The sequence below is a fragment of the Cynoglossus semilaevis genome, chromosome 4 (genome assembly GCF_000523025.1).
Source record: "Cynoglossus semilaevis isolate Cse_v1.0 chromosome 4, Cse_v1.0, whole genome shotgun sequence".
NCBI classification, from domain to species: Eukaryota; Metazoa; Chordata; class Actinopteri; order Pleuronectiformes; family Cynoglossidae; genus Cynoglossus; species Cynoglossus semilaevis.
In genome coordinates this window covers 6,513,746-6,522,115 of record NC_024310.1, presented here as the reverse complement: position 1 = coordinate 6,522,115, position 8,370 = coordinate 6,513,746, and the positions used below count along the sequence as shown (strand labels likewise).

Genomic DNA, 8,370 nt, shown 5'->3' with positions numbered 1-8,370 from the left:
CAATTAAGTTTGAGGTAAAACACTTTATTTTATTACATCCTTTAGTTAAAAAAAGGAAGAGTTGTACTCTTTAATTTCAAATCTGTGCCAGATAAAGAAAATAATAGGTCACCTTTGCTTATAGGTTTGTATAACGGCATTATAATAGTTTTCACTCTGTTGTTCACTCTCTTTCTTTTTTACAGTGTTCATGAAAAAAGTAGATCCATGCAGTTCCCATGGATTGTTATGCTAATGAGGCCCCTCTTCCATTGAGAAATCATTTTGTCAAGATCCAGTCTCTTTGGCTGCACAGGCTCTTTTCCCATACATCTACTGAATGAATGATTATGAAGCCCAGTTAAATACCCACACACACTGTAAAAGCCCCAGTGGACAGATTAAAGAGCTTCCCTGTGCCAATCACACACATTCAACCATGTCACTGAAAAGATTTGCATCAATGCACACATTACTGGGTATTTGAAAAACAATTTATAAACTGCAGCAGGGTTGATATTGTTTTTCATGACATTATAAATAATTCTCCATTTTGTTCATTCTTTTTAAACCTCAAGACGGTCTGAAAAGACCTCCAGCATATATAGGGCATTTACTGATTCCCTTTACTCATATTGTTTCATAGACTTTTCAGTGCAAGCAAACAAAATTTATTTTATTCTAAAGTTTAATCACATTACTTTAGAGAAGGCTTTTCTCCAAATAGATCATAACATTTATACTAGTTACATGGCCTTGTTTTCACAGACAGATCGTGAATGTCTTCACAATTGACTCACAAAACTGTAGTAAACAACCACAAGTTACAGTATTAGTCAAAATAATTAATATATAGATATAAAAGATTACTAAAAGTTGTAGCACAAATAAATAAAGTTGCATACGTCCTAGCAAAATTGTCAGAACATAAAATATAGAAATTGTTTTGTTAAATAATTAAAATGTAATACTTGTAATACTTTTAGGCCATTTTACAAAATTGTATAAATACATCACAAATGACAACAAGATTGACAGAAAATTTCCAAATATAATTGTTAATGTTAGCTAAAAAAAATGTAGGTGATTTGGTTAGCCCAAGTCATAATATCCTAAAGACAATATTTTAAAAAGCCAAAAGATAACCATAACTTAACCAGATTATCTAGACATATAACATTCAACCAGCAAACAAAGAAATTACTTTAAGAAGCACAAAATGTATCAACAGCAGATTAAAGTCGAACCGTTGTTATCAAATAGTACACTCATGTTAGTATATACGGTGGAAGTAAAATAAAACAAAGCAGCAAAACAATTAGATTATTAAACGATAGATTTGCATAGTCAAGAAATACGAGTTTTGTAAATATTCGAATATAGCTCCCGACTTGGTAAAATATCGGGAGAAATTACTAGAATGTCATGTTTCACAACGATGTGAACGCAACATAAGGCTGTATTTTTGAGAGAATCGCGGTTCCTCTCAGGTTTCGTTCAATATTTTGGGTGAAAGTGCTGGCTTTCACATTACTGTCCCGATCTATCAAACACGGAGAAAAGACGAACTGCAACGAGTGTCCTTGAAGGCACCACCCAACTAGACCTTAGTCGGGTTTAACTGGATCCACTGCAGACTCGGTTTCACTCAGTCAGTCAGTGCTGACTCCTGAGATGAGGGCGGCTGCAGAAACAGTCTGTTCCAAACGCCTTGCTCCCGTGTTACTATCGGTCACAGTGACGTAGGGTGCTGCTATTGGCTCTGTAGTGCCCCCTTCTGTCTCTAACTAGTAAACGTAATCACAACAAAGGGAAGCCTTTATCGCGTCCCGTATAAAATTTGAAATAGTTTGTCAACACACTAGATACAACTCTTATTTTTTATGCTAAAACATTTTAACATCTTCCACATCTGCACAACTTTCAGAAACAATTTTATATTTCACCAACAATTTCGTGTACACAAACCGAATTTGTATTTATATATTCGGTTTGTAAATTAAGTCAAGGGAACTGTTGGAACGTCATTCAGTATAATAAAACTACTATTCATCCTGATATGAAGGTAGGTCGAAAATGTAATAATTTTAAAGTACGCCGTATGTATATAAAAAAATCAAAATAAAAGCCGGACGTTTGTGTCGCATATATTCTTTTTTGAATTTATGGTTTAATTTATGATTGCCCTCTAGCCCGTCAGGGGCGGACATACCGGTTGTGGCCCGGGGGTTGTGAAATGCACAGCCCAGCTCTAGGAAGAAATGTCAAAGTGTGAGGGAAAAAAAATCTGACTAAAACAGTCGAAAAGTCAAAAGGATATCTTTAAATGAGGGAAATGATTTTGAAGTTAAACATGTCTTTGGCAAGGACACGTTCTTTCGTAATCGTTTATCTAGGGTGTTTGATTTGATGAGGTTTCTCAACCCTCAAAAAAATTACATTTTATTTATTTATTATTTTAAAAACATCAAACTTAAATTTAATCCCGTTTTTGTAAGCTTTTTACCATGTTTGGAAGCTAGCTTCATCAGATTTTATTTTCCCAAAGCTAAAAAAAAAAATAATTAAAAAGAAGTCAATTTCACTCCGTTGATAAGGCAAAGAAGTAGGATGTGACCTGGTGCAATAGACATCCCCATGACTATACAAAGAAAATAAAATGCTAAAAACACCCATGGCAGATATATTTAAACTTTAATAGAGAATATTTTAGAAAAACATAGTCAATATAAAAATATTATGTTTGCAAAGTTTTTAAATTTGTCTTGGAATTTTTTTTTACTTCCCTTGTGTGTTTTTGGTCTTTGTCCTACTAAAGAAAGAATTCCAGTGAAGCCCCTCATTGGTAGTATTGCCTAATACAACCTGCAAGGAAGCACCATCAGGCTTCACTGTTGGCTATAGATGCAAATGATTGAACCACTCCTCGGTCTTTCAGCAGACAGTCATCACTCATCAACACTCATCTGTCAATCCTCAGTTTCTACATTTCTGTGCGGAGTTGAGTCAGCTGGCCTTGTTCCAATGTAAGAGGTTTGGTAACAGGACAGCAATCCTTCTATAAATACCATTTATTGTCCACACTTTTTTGGACAGTTGATAAACGTGTAAGGTGAAGTAAGTTTTGATTTGACTACAGAGCTACATTTTCTCAGTTGGAGTAATTAAACATGTCTCTAATATTCAACACAGATAAGAGACACTGGCAGTTTCTTTATGTTCCAGCAAAAAGATTCTTTTCTAAATCATTTTCTAAATCAATCATCATTTCTAAAACCTCGTCAGAGCAGGCGCAGCTGATGCAATTAAATCATTTTAATTTCTGCGACAGTGTGACCTCACAAGTATTCAAAGTTTTGCCATCACTTCACCCACACAGCTGTTTCTGTTTTATTCCGCAATGACAATCATTAGCAGCTTTTGAAGCCACTGGTTAATCTTAAATTTGACTGATCCAATAAAATCTCTTTGAGTATGTGAACCTATGAAACTGCTGCTGGCATGAAAGCAAAGCCTCGTCGTTAGAGATTTTGATTCAATTTTAATTTACTATTCTTTGCTTGTATTCTTTTTTTCTTAATTTAAAAAAAATAATGAATAGTTATTAAACCATTAAACCAACTGTGCAGTATTTTTCCTACCACATACAAACGAATCTATTTTTAACTGACATCAACATCTGTTAGTGATTTGTCTTTTAATAGTGATACACAAAGCTGTTATTATTTTTCATTGTACATGCATCTATGTAATTATTGGTTAAAAAAGAATGGGCTAGACCAGACAGATTGTCCCACGCATGTTAAATAAAGCGTAACAAAACACGACAGAATTCTCGTGAGAGATTGAGCCTCACGACAGACCAAACTACATGCTTAAACTTGCATCTGTGGAAATGTCTTGCCTCATTTTCAACACTCTTTGCCCTTTCTTGTTGAGTTTTAGGGTGTTGTGCCGATGAAAGGCTTAAATGTCATTACTCTCAGCATTGTGAAGTGTAATGACTGTGAGTGCTGAGGGGGTTAGTGCAGGGGGGCGGTAAGAAAGAGGCAGCTGTAGGAGAATAAACAGTGAGAGTTTATTTAGGCCTGTAAGGCTACTGTATGTTGCCCAGATAACACCTGATTTGCTGGTTTACATTTTGTGCCCGTGTATTCCATTGCCATCAGGTTCCAATTCCAATGGAATGCTGGTGGTATTGCTATCCTACACTAGAACTAGTGAAAAGGTCAGATATAAGTGGGAGCTGAAATAAAATCCCTTTGTGACATTTACAATTCTCCTTCTCCTTCTAATTAGGGGGCGGCATAGTTACACATCAGGCTTTTGCGACAAGAACAACTATTGTCTGTTAACTGCAATTACAAATTATATAACTGAAAGTTTATAAGAAAAAGGTATAGGTGCAATTTTAGCATTTAAGAGTCCAAAGAAATGTGGGAAATTACTAGGAGTTAGGCAGAACAAGGTTATAGTTAGCCATAAAGCTTCCTAACAAAACTCAGGGTTAGCCCTGAAATGACTGGCCTTTGGGGGGCAGGCAAAAAGTTATGCTCAGAAAAGCAGCCAAAAAAGCTGAAATAAAGTAGTTAAAATTAAGGTAAGTAAGGAAAATCATCCTACAAAAAAGTCAAATTCGAAGAACAATTGGCACAAAATGTATAAAAATATGCAAGTTGGTCAATTACCAACAAAAACATTTAGCTATTAGTCTTTTCACTGAAAAACAAACGTGCAAAGCATTAGAATAAAGAGCTATTATCATTTTCTGGCACTGATTACAATATACTGCAGTATGGGAAATGGTTAGGAAACATGAATTGCAGCTTATATAAAATTTATAACCTGCAAGTCTTTTTGTAATTGTAACTGATGCTAACGCCTGGCTTATACATATTGCAGGTTTATTTCTGTAAAATACATGTTTTGAAGTGTATTGCAGGAGTACATTTCTAAACTATATATGGTGAACAAAGTGAATTCTCTTAGTCTGTAAAAAAATAAAAAATAAAAAAATGATAATAAAAATCTCCCTGTGTTTTTCTGCCTAAAAAAGAAAAGCTAACATGTCAAACTGTGATACAAATGCTATCTTTGGCTTGATATTAGGATGTTTACCAACTTTTTAAATGAATGGATTTGTATCTAAAAATAGTTTAAAGATATAATTAGGCTTCAATATTGCAAATATTGCTAAAAGAAAAGCGTGAAGCTTTTTTGGGTTTTCAAAAAACAAACAAACAAAAAAAGAACTAGGAAGACAACAGCTAACATTTCATAAAATTCTGCCCTGGACATTATTAAAAATGGAAGAGAACATTTTCCCCACATCACCAAGAACAGATGAAGACACTAAGGACCATGTACTGTATATCATTTGTTTGATGATGTGGGAATACGCTGTGGTTGGTAATCACACCATGGTCCTGATTTTTGCCTTAAAGGAAACAAGGGTGTGTTTATGCAGGTAAAGAAGCAGCAGGTAAACCTTTAGTATTTCATCACCTATAGGAACGTGATCCTGGAAAGGAGCTCGGGCCTCCTCTAACTCCTGCAGCATGTTGCAGCAGGCAGATAGAAGGGCAAAACCAGACACGCTGCAGAAGGAGGGGCTGTTGAACTCTCAGTAATAATACCTGCAGCTATTTTTTCTTCTTCTGATGCACGTTTTTAAGGGCGAGAGACGGACATGATCCCTTAAATAACGGCCTTCTCATTTGACAATGAAGTAATTGACAGTTGGGATGAAATGATGCCAGTTCTTATTGTAATGTCTCATAATTTAGGGATTATTCAACAACCTGAGCACATTTCAGCGTAGATGTATTTACAACAAATAGCTGGAGGCCCTGTGGCAGAAGCTCTCCTTGTTTGGCCAGTAAGTTGAGTCTCACTGCACAAGACATAATTGTCCTTCCTGCCGCTGTAAAAGAAAGACAAACATAGCTACACCTTCACAACGCCGCTTTTTTTATGAACCACTTCCGCTCCTCAGTCACTTTATTGACCGCTGCGTTGACAGAGGAAACAGGGACAAGTAGCTAACAACCTGGCAATTTATCACTCAACACTGACAACTCTCCTCTTTCAGTGCGGTCTCAAAACAGATAATGTGAAATTAAAGTTTTAGGACAAAATGGAAATAAAGGTGCAAAATGTCTTGAACTATAAGACAAAAAAAAACGAAGCCATTGTGTTTTGCACAGTCACTTCAAACTGTAAAGTGCATAGAGTAGATGTCCTGTAGTGCTTTAAAACCAAAATGTAGTAGTAAACCAAGTAAATACTAATGACTGAACACATACCTTTGTGTTTTGTTGTGTTTTTTTTCCAAAGGCAATAAATCACAGACTTTCAAAAGGATTGTAAGATTACAGATGAGAGACAGCTTTGTCTGAAGAGAGCCAAAAATAACATTAGTGATGCATTCGAAATTATCTTATGTATGAATTTCAGGCAATACAAATGCTTTTAAATTTGGAAATCTTTCCCTTAGGTTATGCACTTACGTAACCTTTTGAGGAGACGTATTTGGACATTTTTTTGAAAAGTATTATGGTTCTTTGAAGTCTAAATGGAATGTCAGTTTTCAAAGAACCTGTCCAGTCTGACCATTTACCTTTAAACGGTGATGAAGGATTAGCTATCACCAAGCAGGACATGTTGCTCATAAAAATATAAATACAAAAGGTGAAGATGAACTAAGAGCCAACTTACATAGTCATAGGTAAGCAGAGAGAGACACAAACCAAAAGCTAACGATTAGCCAAAGACCTTAAAGTTAACACAGGGATAACATAAATAATAGAAAGATAACCAAAAGATATTTCCAATGTGAGAAAAATACCTAGAAAGATATCCACTGACTGCCTGAGACACACTTTTTTGAAAAACATGAGAGACTAACCAGACTGTGTTTTCAATTTGATATAAAATCATAATCTATGTTTTATAATAGGTTATAGGTTACTACTAATATTATAGTAAAATACATTTTCTACATTGGATTCTTATCCAATCGATTTTTGCTCTTTCTTTACATTTTTACATTTCACTGTGTCATAAAAACATCTGGAGGAAACTCCAAAGGCATGACTGGTTTGAAAAGAGATTAGATCAGATGTCCTGGAGGGTAAAAATGTTCTTGGTTACCAATTATAAAGAAAACACTTCAGAGAAAAGTACAGCTTTATCATAAAAGTACAGTCTATATTATTATTTCCTCAGCTGTCGGGCACTCCTGTTTGACAGCAATGTGTTTTGATTGTCAGGGTTTGTGACTTTCATTTCCTTCGTCTGAAAGGGATGAAATTAAACAATAAAAGTATTTAAACATTTACACAGTGACAGAACAGTCAGATGAGTGAATTCCTTATATTAATTCATACTTACTAATAGAACAAACTGCTGGGTGCGAGCATGATTTGGACCCTGTTCTTGGACACCTACCAAGAGCAGCAGACAGATTACCCTGCACTGAAGTCACTACATCACAACACTGTCGCCCATTAGCTTCTACCATGGTTGTGTAACTTACAGTGTAATCTGTGGTTGAGTCTGTCCAAAGAGAGGAGGATTTTCTGTTCCTCTAATGAAAAACTGTTGAGTTTACGCTGCTGGAGCGTTCCTGGAGTCGGAGCTGCCACAGCAGGAACAGTGAACTCTTCTTTAAGGCCTGACATCTGACCTTCAGACTGGTGCAGTGGGTATGGACATAGTGCTGTGATGAGACAGATCATCAAACAGACACGGAAATGAACAAGAGACATAAATGGTGTTGCTGCCATACTTACAAACAGTATCATATAGAAAAAATGAAAGTTTCCATCAATTTGACGTGTATTTGAAGTGTAAAAGTAGACTAGAAGAGCTCCACTGCTACTACAGAGATGAAATGGAAACTTCTATCTACTGCATATACTAATCTATTTACTCTATGTAGTACATACAAACATTTTTAACATTTTCAAATCTAAACTTGAAAAAATGTGGTCATATGTTGAAAAATTTCGATAAAAAACTCAATTCTAAATTTTTTGAAATTTCATTTTATATTTTCAAAATGTGAACATTTTGTCATTTTTGGTCAAAAACTAAAACAATTGATGAAAATCTTTGTAAAATTATTTTTTAAAATTGTATCTTTTTCTGCAGGTATCTCATAAAATAAAGCCATGTAAAAAAATTTTTTTTTTTAATTTTCTTTGCTAAAATTTTCTTTCAAAATGTCAACTTTTGTATCATTTTTGGTAAAAAACTAAAAGATTTTGACAATTGTTTTGTAATTTTGTAAAAAGTTTTGGGATTTGTTTTGGGATTTGTTTCCCAAAAATTTGTTTGGTAAGGCTATAGCCAAAAAATATTACCACAAAATATTCACTTGGCAGCATG

General features: G+C 34.8%; 1 long non-coding RNA gene across 1 annotated transcript; it reads right to left on the bottom strand.

The window, feature by feature from the left end:
• Nucleotides 1–2,478: 2,478 nt before the first annotated feature.
• On the bottom strand, nucleotides 2,479–7,916 carry LOC103377838 (uncharacterized). Its single transcript, XR_521453.3, has 3 exons — nucleotides 7,517–7,916; nucleotides 7,372–7,424; nucleotides 2,479–7,275 (listed from the first exon to the last, which is right to left on the bottom strand). It is a non-coding gene; the product is annotated as an uncharacterized LOC103377838 (long non-coding RNA).
• Between the last annotated feature and the right edge of the window lie 454 nt (nucleotides 7,917–8,370).